Source organism: Loxodonta africana, chromosome 6 (assembly GCF_030014295.1).
Source record: "Loxodonta africana isolate mLoxAfr1 chromosome 6, mLoxAfr1.hap2, whole genome shotgun sequence".
NCBI classification, from domain to species: Eukaryota; Metazoa; Chordata; class Mammalia; order Proboscidea; family Elephantidae; genus Loxodonta; species Loxodonta africana.
In genome coordinates, this window is record NC_087347.1 from 54154179 (window position 1) to 54172938 (window position 18760).

Sequence of the window (18760 nt, forward strand, 5' to 3'; positions counted from 1 at the left end):
GTTTTAGTTTATAAGTACAGAAACTGAGAGTTACAACACAAATAACTTACCAAGGTAACAGAGTCATGGGGTCAAATATCTTAATTATGGAAAGACAAAAAATTCAGGGTGACACAGACTTCAGTTAATTCATTTGCTTCAAATACTACCAACTGAAATTACAATTTTAATTTCATGATATGGAAAGTACCCCTTTCCACTATTCTTGCATTCCCTTGGGTCTTATCCAAAAAACTAAACCTGTTGCTATCCAGTTGATTTTGACTTAAGGTGACCTTGTATGTTACAGGCCAGAACTGCTCCTTAGGGTTTTTCTTAGCTGGAATATTTATTGAAGCAGATCATCAGGAACTGTTAGGTGGGTTTCAGTCACCAACATTTTTAGATTACTTGCTGAGAGCAAACTGTTTCCACCACCCAGGACCTCCTTGGGCCTTATAAAACAGGAAAAGTACTAATCAGTTATTCATCATACAATTAGTAATTGTATATTTGATGGAGAGTGCCTACTATGGACAAGGTGTCAGGCTAAACTCTGAAAGATTGAAAGAGAAGTATGATGGATCTCTTGCTGCCAAAGAGATTACAATGTGAGAGAGTCTCCGCCCTCATTCCTTTGTAGAAAGAAAGGGTAAGGAAGTAATATATGAGTATAAAACACACGTTGGGTCTGTTTGCACGTTGTCTCCTAATTCTCAAAATGATCCTATAAAGTGAGTCTATTGTCTCATTCTTCAAATTAAAATTCAGAGACTCATGGAAGGAGATAAGAAACTTGCCAAGAAAACACAGTTGGCATGTAGTAGAAATGAGATTTAAATGCAGGTCTGTTGATTGTCAAAACCTGAATTTCTCCACTCAACTCTAGGAACTCCCATCCCAGTCTGTAGCACAAGGAGGAATCCTGATAAATTGTTTAGCAGAAACAAATTCTCTTACTTTCTAACTGCATGCAAACTATTAAAGTCTATGACTCTATAAGAAAAGTCTTCTTCTCCAGCTTTTCTGAAGTGTATGACTGTCTCAGGTATGAAGAAGAATATAGGTAGATAGATGATAGATACAGACAGACAGATAGGATAGATAGGTATTAAACATTCATAGATTCTAGTTCTTGCCCTGTATTTCCTCAGTTAATGAACATTATTTTTCTTTCTCATTTCCCAGGAAAAAAAAAATTAGACAAGTCACCTCCACACACTAACGGATTTTTAAAAAAACAATTTCCTTCAATCTAGAAAAAATTTCAAATATTTAAAATATAATACTTAAGACTTCAAATATTTAAAATATAATTCCTGAAATGTAATACTTAAAACCTCTCCCCATCTGATGAACGTCAACTTATTAGTGATACCAAAAAACAATTCTATATTATTGTTAGTCTGTTAAATGCCAAGACAACCAACATAAAAAGAATAAACATTAGACAATTTATGTGACATTATATAAACCCTTCCAGATAACAAGTAAAATATTCTTATTAAATTCAACCATTTTTAAATAAGTGAGTCATCTTGGGTTGTACACAAGGGCTTCATTGTATTATATTCATTTTACAAATGACAATTACTGAAAATTTCTAAAACTTTGGAAAACTGGAATCAGAATTTTAAAAAACTCACTAGGCATTAGAATTAGCAGTAGAATATGCTCTGGATTGCAATACAGAACAAAAAATTGATACTGTCACACATTCATAAGAGCTGTGCATATCTAGAATACAAGTATTAGAATTTGTACTTCTAGTGACCCAGACGGTGCACAAATTTGGAAGGATAATCAACATTTTTTAATTATTTACTTTCAGAATGGCTAGAAGAGACACATAGTCATTTATTGGGAGTTAATGCAACAGTTCTTGCACTTTCTCTTCATAGTTTCTGATTCTAAAATCAGGTCTAAGAAAACTAGCCACTTAGTCCTAGATGCTGTCTGCAAAGAATGTTAGTGCCTTTTATTCTTACCAGAGCACAAAAAGTGATTGGAATAGAAAACTGATGTTGTTAGGTGCCCTTGAGTGGGTTCTGGTTCGTAGTGATCCCAAGTACAAAAGAATAAACACTGCCCGGTCCTGCACTGTCCTGGTAAGCATTATCATGCTTGAGCCCATTGTTGAAACCACTGCGACAATGCATCTCGTTGAGAGTCTTCCTCTTTTTCTACGATCCTTTACTTTCCCAAGCATGATGTCCTTCTCCAGGGACTGGTCCTTCCTGATAACATATCCAAAGTACAGAGACAAAGTCTCACCATCCTCTCTTCTAATGAACATTCTAGGGGTACTTCTTCCAAGACAGATTTGTTTGTTCTTCTGGCAGTCCATGGTATATTCAATATCACTTGGGAACACCATAATTCAAAGGCATTAATTCTTCTGACATCTTCCTTATTCACTGGCCAGCTTTCACATGCATGTGAGGTGATTGAAAATACCACGGCTTGGTTGAGGCCCACCTTAATCCTTAAAAAGACATCTTCGTTTTTAAAGCTTTAAAAAGATCTTTTTCAGCAGATTTGCCCAATGCAATGCGTCTTTTGATTTCTTGACTGCTGCATTCAAGGGCATTGATTGTGGATCCAAGTAAACTAAAACCCTTTACACCTTCAATCTTTTCTCCATTTATCATGATGTTGTTTACTGGCCCAGTTGTGAGGATTTTTGTGTTCTTTACGTTGAGGTGTAATCCGTACCGAAGGCTGTGGTCTTTGATCTTCATCAGTAAATGCTTCAAGTTCTCTTTACTTTCAGCAAGCAAGGTTGTGTCATCTGCAAAATGCAGGTTGTTAAATCAGTCTTTCTCCAGTCCTGAAGCTGTGTTCTTCGTATAGTCCAGCTTCTTGGATTATTTGCTCAGCATACAGATTGAATAGGTATGGTGAAAGGATACAACCCTGACGTACACCTTTCCTGAATTTAAACCACAGAGTATCCTCATTCTGTTTGAATGACTGCCTCTTGGTATATGTACATGTTCCTTAAAAGCACAATTAAGTGTTCTGTAATTCCCATTCTTTGCAATGTTATTTATAATTTGTTTTGATCCGCACAGTGGAATGCCTTTGCATAGTCAATAAAACAACAAAACATTTTTCTGGTATTCTTTGCTTTTAGCCAGGATCCATGTGACATCAGCAATGATATTCCTTGTTCCACCTCCTCTTCTGAATCCAGCTTGCACTTTGGCAATTCTTTGTTCATGTACAACTACAAATTGCCCTTGAATGATCTTCAGCACGATTTTACCTGTGTATGATATTAATGACATCATTTGATATTTTCCATGTTCTGTTGGATTATGTTTCTTTGCAATGGGTACAAATATGAATCTCTTCTGGTGGGTTGGCTAGGGAGCTGTGTTCCAAATTTCTTTGCATAGTCAAGTGAGCAGTGCTGCATGCATTTGTTGAAATATCTCAACTGGCATCCTGTTAATTTCTGGAGCCTTGTTTTATGCCAGTGCCTTCGTGCAGCTTGAATCTCTTTTTTTAGGACGTTGGTTCTTGATCATATGGCACCTCCTGAAATGGCTGAATGTCAACCAATTCTTTTTGGTACAGTGACTCAGTGTACTCCTTATATCTTCTTCTGATGCTTCCTGCATTGTTTAGTGTTTTCCCCATAGAATCCTTCAATATTGAAACTCAAAGCTAAATTTTTTCTTTAGTTCTTTCAGCTAGAGAAATGCCTAGCATGTTCATCCCTTTTAGTTTTTTTTTTTAATCCAGGTCTTTGCACATTTCATTATAGTACTATACTTTGTCTTCTTGAGCTGCCCTTTGAAATCTTCTGTTCAGCTCTTTGACTTCATCATTTCTTCTTTTTGCTCTAGCTACTCTAAGTTCAAGAGCAAGTTTCAGAGTCTCTTCTGACATCCATTTTGGTCTTTTCTTTCTTTCCTGTCTTTTTAATGACCTCTTGCTTTCCTCATGTGTGATGTCCTTGATGTCATTTCACAGCTCAACTGGTCTTCAGTTACTAGTGTTCAATGCGTCAGATCTATTCATGAGATGGTTTCTAAATTCAGGTGGCTCTCGTGGACCTATTCTAATTTTCTTCGACTTCAACATGAACTTGCGTATAGGCAATTGATGGTCTGTTCCACAGTCAGCTCCTGGTCTTTTTCTGACTAATGCATGTTGTCTGTTATAGTGTCAGAGGATGACCCCCTCAGGCTAGAAGACACTTGAAAGACGATTGGGGAAGAGCTGCCTCCTCGAAGTAGAAAAACCAAAACCTGTTGCCGTCAAGTCGATTCTGACTCATAGTGACCCTACAGGACAGAGTAGAACCGCCCCATATGGTTTCCAAGGAGTGCCTGGCGGATTCAAACTGCTGACCATTTAGTTGGCAGCTGTAGCTCTTAACCACTATGCCACCAGAGTTTTCCCTCAAAGTAGAGCCCACCGTAATGACATGGACAGAGATAAGCTGTCGGGACCTTTATTTGCTGATGTGGCATAACTCAAAATAAGAAGAAACAGCTGCAAACATCCATTAATAACAGGAATGTGGAATGTATGAAGTATGAATCTAGGAAAATGGGAAATAATCAAAAATGAAATGGAATGCATAATCTTCTATATCCTAGGCATTAGTAAGCTGAAATGAACTGGTCTTGGGGATTTGAATTGGACAATCATGTGGTCTACTATGCTGGGGATGACAAATTGAAGAAGAATGATGTTGCTTTCATTATCAAAAAGAACTTCTCAAGATGTATCCTGAAATACAATGGTAGCAGTGATAGGGTAATATCCATACGTCTACAAGGAAGACCAGTTAATACTATTATTCAAATTTATGCACCAACCACTAAGGTCAAAGATGAAGATATTGAAGCTTTTTACCAACTTCTGCGGTCTGAAATTGATCAAATATGCAATCAAGATGCACTGATAATTACTGGTGATTGGAATGTGAAATATGGAAACAAAGAAGTACTAGTAGTTGGAAAACACAGACTTTGTGATAGAAATGATGCTGGAGATCAAATGATAGAATTTGGCAATATCAGTGACTTCACTGGAAATAACTTTTTTTACCAACACAAATGGCAAATATACTTACAGACCTCACCAGATGGAATACACAAGAATCAGATTGACTACACCTTTGGAAAGAGAGGACGGAAAAAGAATTCTGATAGAAGTTAAATATTTCATTTACAGAATATAAATTCTTGCCCAAATGGCTATCGCTAATATTACGTTTCTTAATAAAGAATTTCTCTAACATTTGAATTTTCACCAAAGTAATATTCTTCATCAAATATAAAAGCAAATTCAATTACTTTGAATACATTTGCTGTGTGCTTGAAGGGTGAGTGTAACAACTCAATATATGATGAATCAACCAAATATAATATTTTTGGTAATGCCTTAAGAAAGCTGGAGCCCTGGTGGTACAGTGGTTAAGCATTCAGCTGCTAACAACAACAACAAAAAAATACCTTGGCAGTTCGAATCCACCAGCTACCCCTTGGAAACCCTAGGGGGTAGTTCTACACCATCCTAAAGTCTCACTATGAGTTGAAATTACTGACTCACTGGCAATGGTGTTTGAAGGAAGTTACTATAATCTGATCCTGTGTGAACTGTGGTTTTATAGGCTTTTTTTTTTCTCTCTCTCATTCAGTCTGAAAGCTTGAGCCATGACTGACACCAAATTGGAGAAAACTAGGTGTACATCACAGGAAATCATAGCAGGGTCCCAGCCACTTTCTGAGTACATTGTTAGTTTGCTGTCATGTCCCTATAGCAGGCAAGTTGTGACAATTTATTCTAAAGTATAGAAAGTTGGCTAGCAATGATGTCAGCAATGTTTCTCTTCTTTGACTTATCATTTTTTATTGTTGTTCAGTGGAATTATATTTTCCTTACATAAACTTGGGAAATCCTGGTGGCGAAGTGGTTAAGTGCTATGACACCTAGCCAACAGGACAGCAGTTCAAATTCGCCAGGCACTCCTTGGAAATTCTATGGGGCAGTCCTACTCTGTCCTGTAGGGTCGCTATCAGTTGGAATTGACTCAACGGCAGTGGATTTCTTTTTTGGTTTTACATAAACTCGAAGTCTGGAATCATCCTGTTGTTGTTGTTGTTGTTAGGTGCCGCCGAGTCAGTTCCGATTCATGGGGACCTTATGCGCAACACAACGAAACACTGCCTGGTCCTGAGCCATCCTTACAATCATTTTTATGCTTGAGCTCGTTGCAGCCACTGTGTCAATCCAACTCGTTGACCCTCTTTTCCACTGGCCCTGTACTCTGCCAAGCATGATGTCCTTCTCCAGGGACTGGCCCCTCCTGAGAACATTTCCAAAGTATGTAAGACGCATACTTCGAGATGCTTCTAAGAAGCATTCTGGTTGTACTTCTTCCAAGACAAATTTGTTTGTTCTTTTGGCACTCCATGGTATATTCAATATTCTTCATCAACACCAAAATTCAAAGGCATCAATTCTTCGGTCTTCCTTATTCATTGTCCAGCTTTCACATGCATATGATGCAACTGAAAATACCATGGCTTGGGTCAGGCACGCCTTAGTCCTCAAGGTGACATCTTTGCTTTTTAACATTTTAAAGAGATCTTTTGCAGCAGATTTGCCCAATTCAATTCATCAGTTTATTTCTTGACCCTTGCTACCATGGATGTTGATTGTAGACCCAAGTAAAATCTTTGACATTAATCTTTTCTCTGTTTCTTAGGCTGTTGCTTATGGGTCCAGCTGTGAGGATTTTTGTTTTCTTTATGTTGAGGTATAATCCGTACTGAAGTTTATAGTCTTTGAACTTCATCAATAAGGGCTTCAAGCCCTCTTCCCTTTCAGCAAGCAAGGTTGTGTCATCTGCATAACGTATGGCTCTTATGGACTTGTTTTAATTTCCTTCAGCTTCATCGTGAACTTGCATATGAGCAATTGATGCTATATTTGGTAATAGTCCCCTGCCCTTGTTTTGACTGATAATATTGAGCTTTTAATTATATTTTTCCACAGATGTAGTTGATTTGATCCCTGTACATTCCATCTGTGAGGTCCATGGGTACAGTCGCTGTTTATGTTATTGAAAGAAGGTAATTGCAATGAAGAAGTGGTTGGTCTTGCAAAATTCTGTCATGTGATGTCTGACATCATTTCTATCACCAAGTCCATATTTTCCAACTATTGATACTTCTTCTTTGTTTTCAGGTTTCGCATTCCAATCACCAGTAATTATCAATTCATCCTCAGTGCGTATTTGATCAATTTCAGACTGCAAAAGTTGGTAAAAATCTTCAATTTCTTTATCTTTGGCCTTAATGGTTGGTTCGTAAATCTGAGTAATAGCAGTACTAACTGGTCTTCTTTGTAGGCATATGGATTTTATCCTATCACTCATAACGTTGTACTTCAAGATAGACCTTGAAATGTTCTTTTTGATAATGAGTGCAACGCCATTCCTCTTCAAGTTGTCATTCCTGGCATGGTAGACCATATGATAGTCTGATTCCAAATGGCCAGTACGAATCCAGTTCAGCTCTCTAATGTCTGAGATATTGGTGTTTATGTGTTTTCCATTTCATTTTTGATGACTTGCAATTTTCTTAGATTTATACTTTGTACATTCTATGTTCCAATTATTAATGGGTTTTTGCAGCTTTTTCTTCTCATTTTGAGTCATGCCACGTCAGCAAATGAAGGTCCCAAAAGCTTGACTCCACGCATGTCATTAAGGTCGATTCTACTTTGAAGAGGCGACTCTACCCCAGTCTTATTTTAAATGCCTTCCACCCTGACGGGCTCATCTTCCTGCACTATATCAGACAATGGTGTTCTGCTGCTATTCATAAGGTTTTCACTGGCTAATTCTTCTCAGCAGGACACCTCCAGGTCCTTCTTCCTGGTCTGTCTTAGTCTGGAAGCTCCACTGAAACCTGTCCACCATGGGTGACCCTGCTGGCATTTGAATACCAGTGGTATAGCGTCCAGTGTCACAGCAACATGCGAGCCCCCACAGTTCGACAAACTGACAAACACGTGAGGGGGAAAGTACCAGCTTTATTGAGATATAATTCACATAACATACAATTCACTCATTTCAATGTATAGTTTATGCCTTTTTGGTATAGTTCCTGAGTTGTGCGACTATCACTAAAATCAATTTTAGAACATTTTTAGAAACCCGCTACCCTTTAGCTATCACTCTCGATCAGTTCCCCATCACCCCACAGCCATAAGGAACCATTAGTATAAATTCTGTCTTTATAGATTTGCCTATTCTGAATGTAAATTATGATGAATAGATTAAGAAATGCATAAAGAAAAATTAGGTTTCCAGCTCAATATAACATTTATCTAATTGATGATTCTGTAAATAGTGAACCTGACTAGATTTCTTGGAATTCTTAAATTAGAGCAAATGTTGTCCTCTTTTTTTCTGAGAATCCTTTCTCTCAACATGGAGAGAGCAGCATCAGGGACTTGGAAAGATGCCTGGTGTGCTGTGCATAGCATGCAATTGACTGTTTGACCCGCATCCCTCACGCAACTGATAATGTGATGATCAGGTCCTTTGTTTGTTTAAGGTCAACTTGCTCCTCTGTGCACAGTGTAATAAAGATGTGAAGGTGCTTTTTCTAAGAAAAATGTGCAGGAAACCCAGAAACTGAGATCAACTACAGAATGAATTTTATGAATGGTTTGCTGGAAAACTCATAAAATGGTAACATCAGTCCAAATGTGACATTTGGATTGTTCCTATTCCAAGCCTGTGCAGATGGGCAATTCACTATGTAAGTAATTTTCATGGGCTAAGATAACAAACCATCATGTTTGCCTTGGACAAACTACCTTGCAGACCGACAGTCTTAATCAGTCATATTTCATAAAGTTTCAAGTACAGCAATGTTACAGTACACAGAATAGAAAATCTAGAAATAATGTTCTCTGATTCTTAAAATGGCTTCGTTGGTGTCTTTAACCTCTCAAATTCACAGGCAGGTTCAGGACATAGCCTCCTCCATGATCCTAAAACTATATTTAGATGTCTCCCTGTAGGCGTGAGATTTCAGCATCAGGATTCCCTGAAAGTATTTATTTCTTTAGATATTTTCTAAGCAGATGAATAGCTAAATATGGCATGTAAAGTTAAGCTGCAGTCAACAAATATCCTAGCATTCAATAAAAGGAAAGAATGGTGTAGGCAATGGAATTCAGGAGATGTCTTAATGTATTCTTTACTAACTGACAAAATCTAAATGTGTATATGGCATACGTTTCTATCTTTTTGTTGCTTCATGTATTTCCACAGCTAATCTGCAAGGTTTAAAGCTTTATGTTTGCATAGCAATTTTGCATCCTATGTCTGCTACTTGAGGAAATAAATTACAGTTCTTTTCACTAAATTCCTCATGTTTGCCTAACAAAACCCACTGTAAGATGCATGGTTTTCAATTTTATTCAGCTGCAATGGTGGCTTCTATAATAAGATAGAACTATTTTCTACAACCTTGTGCTATTTGTTTCTTGATATAAAGTATAAATCATATGCTATGAGAAAGAATAGGTAGATGTGTCTACATTTTGTTTTATAGACCTTCTTACACTACAGGGCACATTGTTTATAATATCATCAGAAAATACTATTAACAGAATTTGTACAAATATTAAAGTAATCGCAAGAATATTGTGCCTACCGAATATTTACATTTGGTCTTGATAAGGTATTACATAAAAAGACATAAGGAAGTATAAAACTTCATCCCTTGGTACAAAACACTTTCTATGGTCAACTCTAATGAGCTCTGGTGGTATAATGGTTAAGTGCTTGGCTGCTAACTGAAACATCAGTGGTTAGAACCCACTAGCAGCTCTGTAGGAGAAAAGACCTGGCAATCTTCTCCCATAAAAACCCAATAAAGATTACAACCTAGGAAACCTCTGTCCCACAGGGTCAGTATTAAGTTGCTATGAGTCGGAATTGATTCCACAGCACACAGCGACTGCAACATGCTTAACTCCATCAATATAGAAAGGGGTCACAGAGTTACACACATGTACATAATAAAAGGAGCTGTGTTGTCTATGATTTGGTCATTCTGTTAATGTCAAATACTGCAGACACTGATTGCATGATAAATTGGACACTGAGGATTTACATAGCCAATCTGATTAGGCTGACGTGTTGTTATTTATTTGTGGAGCACATCATAACCTCATTATGAAATTACTTTAGTTAAAATAAGAATATTTTCACTCCTAATCACTGTATCCCCTAAGATTTATAAAGTGGCCTGTCCAATTTCACCAGAGATTTAAAACATGGTTAAAAAAAAAAAAAAAAAAACTTTATTGTTTTTTAATCATGTTTCTATGCTCTGTGAAAATAAAATTCTAGCTACTTCTTTTCAATGATAGTATCTTGTGTTTAACTGCCTTGAGTAGATATGATGGGGTCAGTTCTTGCTAGGACTGTCACTTCCTGGTCAAACAAAAGAAAACACTATCTACCTTAACCATCTGTGAAAGAATTCTAAATTGTTAGCATTACCCAATTTTATCACTAAACAATTGAGAGAGATAAGTGCTTGTCTTACCTTGCTCCCTATGAAGACAGGAAATCCCGTTTTCACTTTCTTGACAAGGAAACAGATGTTTGTTACCTTTGCTATTACCAATAAAATTTTGACATGGAACTGTAGTGTTTTGACTAGTAATGTCAACATACATTGCAAGAAAACTTTCAAAATCTAATCTTAAAAGGTTTGTATTTGTCAGCTCTCACTGATACAACCACTTTGGATGCATCATTGTTGTGTCTGTACCAGAATTTACCAATCTTGGCCTTATTAACATTCCGTTGTGAGGGCTATCCTACACAATGTACGATGTTTAGCAGTATCTCTGATTACCTGTTTCATATGCCCATTGGTCATGTCTGTTTAATTTAGTGTCAATACTACATCTATTTCAATCTTTCTATATCCTTCTTTTTAGGTGTAACTATTGAATTAGCATTTATTTAGATTTGTAAATTATTAAATATTTTATGGCAATCTACATTTTTAGCTTGCAAGTTTAGCCCATTTACATTAATTTTGATTGCTGATATATTTGGATTTCTTTCCAGTCTCTTAATTATGAAGTTACAGAGATTTTGAGTGGCCTGACCCAAATTTATGTTTCCAATTAGCCCTGTCATTTTTCATGAGCAGTTTGGCAAAACATAGGCTTCTCATCATGTTATAGTAGAAACTCATACACCTTATTCACAAAATGGAATGCTGTATCATTTTCTCTCCAGTAATTTCAGCTACCCTGCATGCTTTTGTATTTGAATATTCACTTACAAATAAAGTATAACTGGGTTTTTAATTTAACCAATTAATAAGCAAGTTAAATATATTATATTTATTAAAATTATTGATGCAATTGCACCTATTTTTTATTTTTGTTTATTACATATTTTCATTGCTTCTTCTTTTCTCCTTTACTACCATGTTGGATTAATAACATATTCTACTGTGCTGTTTTATCCCTCTAAAAGTCTGGAAGATACAATTGTATTTATCCCACAATTTTTGAAAATATACCCTTTGTTATAAATATTTGTATTAAAAGCTGTTATCTATTTTTTCTAACCTCTACTCAAAGATGACATGGGCTTTAGCCAGTTTTAACTATTATAGCATAACTTCCTATTCTCCCAGTCTTATTATTGTCTAAAGTTTTAGTTTTACTTATTTTTATACACAGATAATTTTGTTACATTTTACAATCATTAAACCTGTTGCCATTGAGTTGATTCTGACTCATAGTGACCCTCAAAGACAGTGTAGAACTGCCCCATAGAGTTTCCAAAAAACACCTGGTAGATTCGAATTGCCAACCTTTTGTTTTATAGCCGTAGCTCCTAACCATTATGCCACCAGAGTTTCCTTACAATCAATAGTCAGTTAAATTTATAGTCATTTTATATCCAATAATCATTTTTTTTACTCCCTTTTCTTATATCCCATGCCTTCCCTCTGGGTTCCTTTTTTCTTCTTGAAAAGATGTTCTTCAATATTTTTTCAGTGTTCATGTATACATGACAAGCTCTCTTGGTCTTTGAAGCATCTAAAATATCTTTATATTTTTATCCCTATTGAATGCTAATTTTGATGGGTACAAAATTCTATTACTCTAGCAGTGTTTTCTAGCTATTTCTGTACTGTTTCCTAGTACATGTTGATGCTGATGAGAAGTCTGCTGATATCCTTTTTTTTTTTTTTTTTTTTAATAGGAAGTGACTGTGGTAGGTTGTGAGATGGTCTTTTTTTCCTTGGTGTTTGCAGTTTTGCTCCAGTGTAATGAGAATTAATTTATTGTAATTGCTCTGTTACTGGCATGAACTTTTATCTGAAGATTAACATCTTTTTTTCAGTTCTGGCAGATTTTCAACTCCCATCTCATTTTTTTTTTTTTTAATCTCATTACTTAGCTTCTCTGCCATCTCTTCTGTTCCCTATTCTTGCAACTCTGACTGTCTGTATATTGAAGGCCGCGATCCAGCCTCACGCTTCTTCATTTGTGTGTGCAAGTATACACACATACATATGTATACAGATTTATACCTGGGAGAATGCCACAGCACTACCTTCAAATTTACTATTTATCTCTTGTATCAATTGTGGTGTAGAGTTTATAAGTTTAAGGAGTTTTAAATTTCCAAATATGTATTTATAGTCAATATTTCTAATTGTTTATTTTTCCTTCTGATGTGTTTGTTTCATTTCTGAATTTTTGGTTCAGAAGTTCATGTGTTTTTTTTTACAATTAATATTGCTATTTCAAGTATGTCTTTTAGAGTCCTGACCATAATAAATCATAAAAGTATTGGAACATGGAGTGACACAATTTTCTAATTTTTTTTTTTTTTTTTACTATCGCCTATAACAATACTTTTTTTCATAAGGTTTGTAAGCTTTGCTCATTCAGAGCTCATTGTATGACTTCCAAGACTGTGTCAAAGGGAATAGCAAATTATTTGAGCCTCCCTTTGAGAGAGGACAAGACACCACAACACTAACTCAAGTCATATATTAGCTTTGGCTAGCTCCCTTTCTGTAAAGGAGGCACTGAGCATTTTAAGACAATGTTCCTCACGGTTACAAACCTGTTAGCAGCTGACCCACAGGTTCATTTTTGTTCACTTTCTACATCTTTGTGCAATTTCTGCTCCGTGGGGAAGTCCAGATATAAATTTTTGTTTTTACTTTTTATGTTTTATTTCTCATTGCTTTTCATTTGAACCAGAAAATATATTGATTTTATTCTCTTAGTTTTCTCTCTTCTCAGATAAAGGAGATGACATTCTCTGTCTTGAACTGTTCTTTAAGAAGCTGATTCTTACAAACTCCATTACCAAAAATTCTTGGATTTTGCCAAGGCAAGCACAAGGAGGATGTGAGAGAGCAATCACAGAGAAAATCCGGGGTGCATCTTCTGCGTTCCCACCCTGCTTTCAGATGCATATTTGTCAAAGGCTATGTCCTTCCATGACTAAAGCCACTGTTGGCTCCTGTCCAGAGATCTAGATTCAAAGGCTTCAGCTTTTACTTTTCACCTTTCCCCTTCAGGCTTAGGAGTGATAATGGCCTCTTCTGCCTCAACTTCCTTAATTAATTACTGGACTTTAATTTCTGCATTGAACCTATATATATTGGATTCAGCTTCCTGCCAGGACTGATGATTGTGAATAATACTCCATCTCAACAGGATGTCACCCGTAACCACGTCTAAAGTGTGTTAACACATTGTTTTTTGCTAACTCAGGGAGACACATTTGTTAAATTAGCTCCTGCAATGCTTTATATATATTTTAGCATTTAAGGGCATCAACACAGAATCGTACCCATCTTTGTAAGAGCAGGGTCAGTTGTTAGGAGAACCAAGGATAAATTTAGAACCGGCCTTGTTTGCCTAGGTTTGACTTCTTCAAATATATACCATGTCAAGTCTCAAATACAACTCCGAAGCAGGTGCATTTTATCTACCGTCAAGTTGTTCTTCCGTTATTTACTGTTGTTCTTTCGGGTAAGATGGATTGAGAATCTGGGCATGCTCTAATTCAGCTTCACATGGAGTAAAAGATTAGGAAATTCAGTGATCAGCAGACTCCATACAATCATTTCACCTTCTGAAGTGTTCCAGGAGTTCCCCTAACAGAATCGCAAAGAGTGTCAACATTTACCTCATGAAACAAATGTTCCATTTCTTAAAACATGCTATGTACTCTACTGTTTGACATATTCATCAAATTCCATAAGGACATTGACAGCAAACAAAATTATAATGGCATCTTGTCATTTCACACCCATAACAAAATCAGAAACTGGCAGTAGGACAAAAGGATCTTTCCTGGGATGTGTGGGTGGTGATCAGCATATCTAAAGATATTCTGGTTCCTGAGAGGTAACTCCCTGCTTATACACATACGCGCATGCACTCATATGACACACGTCCACGCACATTGTTTTGAACATCTAATTGCTCATCTTTGGTTCATTCTTATGTCAGAATTTCTGCATGGAAATAAATCTACTTAGGATTTAACATGAAAAATACAAATTTTAAGAAAAACAAGAGGCGGAATAGTTTTTCACCCAAGGGAAATATATATCTTGCTTGAGTGCAAGACTGTTCTTTTTCAGGTACAACACCAAAGGAGAGACAAATAGGGAAAGGAATATAAAACATATTCTAGTACAGGCTTTTGTTCAACATGATTCAAACAATTTGTCTTGACTCCATATCTATTTATGTGTTGACATAGGTCATGGAAATTCAAAGACAAGTAAAGTCTAGCTCTAATATTATGAAGTTTATAAATTGATGTATAACCATTAAACTCTTAAGTGTAATAATAGTACTTGAGAATCTCTTAAGTGAACTTTATTAATTCTAATTAGAAGCATCTAAGTTGGCTTCATACAAAAACTGATAATGATGAGGTTCTTGAAGTATGGAATGATTTCAGTAACAGAAAATGTCAGACTGATTATTGTTCAATGATGTTCTAGATATTTGCATAACTAAGGATATAGAAAGGTAACATTGTATCATGTGTGCTGGCAATGGCATATAGAGTAATTTATACTTCAGTGTAGCATAGTGATTAAGTGTAGGCAGTCTGAATTTAGGCAGACATGGGTACCAGTATTAGTGGTTCCAATTACTAAAAATGTAGGGTAAATTCTGCATCTCAATCACTACGTCTGAAAAGCAAAATTATAATAGTATCTAATTTATAAGTCTAGTTTGAATCTGAAGTCCTGGGGTGGTACAAATGGTTAAGCATTCAACTTCTAGCCAAAATGTTGACAGTTTGAACCTACCCAGACGTACTTCAGAAGATAGGCCTGGCAATCTATTTCCAAAAGGCCACATCCTTGAAAACCCTATGGAGCAGTTCTACTCTGACACACTTTGGGTCGCCATCAGTTGGACTCAACTCAATGGCCACTGATTTAATTCAGAACTGGGAAATCATATTGACTTGTTAGGTGCCATCAAGTAGGTTCCAAATCATAGCATTCCTATTTACAACAGAACAAAACACTGCCAGGTCCAGTGACATCCTCACAATTGTTGTTATGCTTGAACACATTGTTGCAGTCACTGTGTCAATCCACCTCATTTTAGGTCTTCTTCTTTTTCATCGACCATCTACTTTACCAAGCATGACATCCTTCTCCAGGGACAGGTCCCTGCTGATAACATACGCAAGTATGTGAGATAAAATCTTGCCATCCTTGCTTCTAAGGAGCATTTTGGCTGTACTTCTCCCAAGACAAATTTGTTCTTCTGGCAGTCCATGGTATATTCAATATTCTTCCCAACACCGTATTGACTATAATCCCACAAATTGTCAAAGAATTTCTGCCTGGAGAATTCAATGTTAGTTTTGTTTAAGTAACTAAAATAAACCCTTGGTAGAACATTACACTTTGAACAATTTTTATCGTTTTAAATAGATACCCTTACTTTTATTGATATAGTTGGCTTTATGTTGATGTTTGGTTGGTTTTCATTAAAGAAAGTTACCAAAGACAACATGAGAGCAGTAGAGTTTATCACATCTCTTCTATAAAAGGTGTTATGATGAAATTAGGCACAGCTGTGTGAAGTACCATTAATTTAAGGAACTGATGTTAGAAAAACTTCAAGGATTATCTTAGTGCAATAAAAAAAAAAAGAGCTGAAAATAACAGCTACAGAATACAATATACTTTGTGGAAAGAAATAAAATCTAACTAAAATCAAAATTTCCACATTAAATGTTCTCTGTGTTCTTAGTAAATTTTGTATCTGCAAGACCAAGCCTAACACAGCATGTGTATCCATATATGTGCTGGAAAAGATGGTTTGAAGTAAAATGATGTTTCATGTAAATATTTTTGTATTAATTTGATCCCTCAATTAATCATTGATTCTCTTTGCTGGGGAACGTATGTTCTGTGACCTCACAGTGGAGAGTACTTCGTGTTCTTTGCACATTTGGGCTCTGTGACCCAGTAGGTTAAAGCTAATTCCAGTATCCATAAGCTTTGTACAGGAAATGAATAATTTTTAGTTCATCTCTGTACTGGAAATTAGTCACATATTGGCAATGAGATAGTATATTATCAGGATTCAAAATGTACAAGATTTTTAAGTACAAAAAGAAATTTGATAATAGAAGATATATCAAAATAAGCAAATTTCAGGTTAATATAATTTAATTCCTCTCCGTTCTTTACTACAAACTATTAGTCAAACAAAAATATATCTATAAATAAAGCTATACCTGTAGAACAAATCAGGCACTAGGCAATATAAGATGGGAGTAGAGTAGAAAATAAAAGTATTAGAGTATCTGGCCTATATTGTCAAGTAACTTATTTTAAGCCTAGAATGTCCTTACTTATAGAAATGGTATATTTATATGGCGGTTAATAGTATGCCAAGTTTTGAATGTTCCTTTTTAGCTGGGTCACCTGGACAGTTTACTGAATGCCTTCTGATGTTCTTCATCTATAAAAACTGGGATAATAATAACATCTATATAGGTTTTTGGAAACCCTGGTGGCATAGTGATAAAAGCTATGGCATGCTACAGCTGCTAACCAAAAGATTGGAGGTTCGAATCTACCAGGTGCTCCTCGGAAGCTCTATGGGGCAGTTCTTCTCTGTCCTATAGGGTCTCTATAAGTTGGAATCGACTCAAGAGCAATGGGTTTTTTGGGTCTTATATAGGTTTTTAGGAGGATTAAATGAGATAATCTGTGTAAGGCACTTAGAAGGTTGCCTTATCCACAAACTAAAATCAAACCAAATCCACTGTCATCAAGTTGATTCCAACATACGGCGACTTTACAGGACAGAGTAGAACTGTCTCATAGGGTATCCAAGGCTATATAATCTTTACAGAAGCAGATTGTTACATCTTTCTCCTGTGGAGTAGCTGGTGAGTTTGAACCACCGACCTTCTGGTTAGCAGCTGAGCTCTTTAACTGCTGCTCCACTGGGCTCCTCACCTTGTACATAGAAAATATTAAACAAATATTTGCTTTTATTTATTCTTTGTGTCTTTTCCAGCACACAGTGATAGTATTGGACTCTTTATGGGTCTGTGTTACATAGCTCTGCCCCAGAATTTTTAATTGAAAAAATAATGACATCTAGTTGAAGGCAAAAGAAATCCACATAATGAAGGCAAAAGAAATCCACATAAACCTTGGTTACCATCAGATATGAATCTACAGTTCCATTTTCAAATATTTTACATTTCAGCAGATGTCTATGGGGTTGTTTCCTACCACTGCAAACTATATAAGGTATTATTTGGGATATCTCATAGGTCATCTTTCCAGCCTTCTTTTTTCCTGGATCCTACCCATGCCTGAGTACATCCACTTGATTACAGAAGTGATTCTTGGCTACAGCATGTTCCAATCCCCTAGTTTTAGTTGATTAAGCCAATGATTCAAGGACCGGCATCAGTCTCTTTCCAAGAAATTTGAAACTGGGGCCCAAAAGGATACTATCTCTCTGAGCGTCAGTGGTCTACCTTGTAATACATTAACTCATTGGCTGTACTTGGCCATGTTTTCCACTATGTGAACTCGAGAAGCCAGGAAGCTGGGACAGAGAGGCAGGGGAGATACACAAAGAGGAGAAAATGAGGGAGAGCGGAGAGTCTCCTTGCCCCGGTTCCAGTTCATTTCTGAAGCCCAACCTCACTCCCATTTCATTGGATTCCATGAAACACCCCCATGTCTTGCTTATGCTACCTTAAGTTAGATTTTCTTGCTTGAAGCCAAAAAAGCAAACGTGGATAATATATGATTCAACAGGACTTGAAACCTGTTTCTTTTTAATTCAAATTTAATTCTGGGTTGACCAAAACATGAACGTTATCATTCCAAAATAAATTTCCAGTAAAAATTCCCTTTTGGCAGAATACAGAGAACACTGGAGCAGAGCTACTTCAGTTCATCTAGAAGGAAACTTACGGATAGCTGGTGCTTTGAAAACTAAGCCTGGACCTATTTAATAAAAGACTGTCTGTCTATTCTAAGCTTGTTAATAGGATGACCAATTAATCCTAGTTTTATGGGACTTTCCTGGTTTCAGCATTCAAAGTCCCATGTCAAGGAACTTCCTCAGTCCTGGGCAAGCTAGGACAGTTGGCCATGCTACTTCTAAGATATGATTAAAACCAAGATACTTCATTTAAAAATCATCCTTGAAAGAA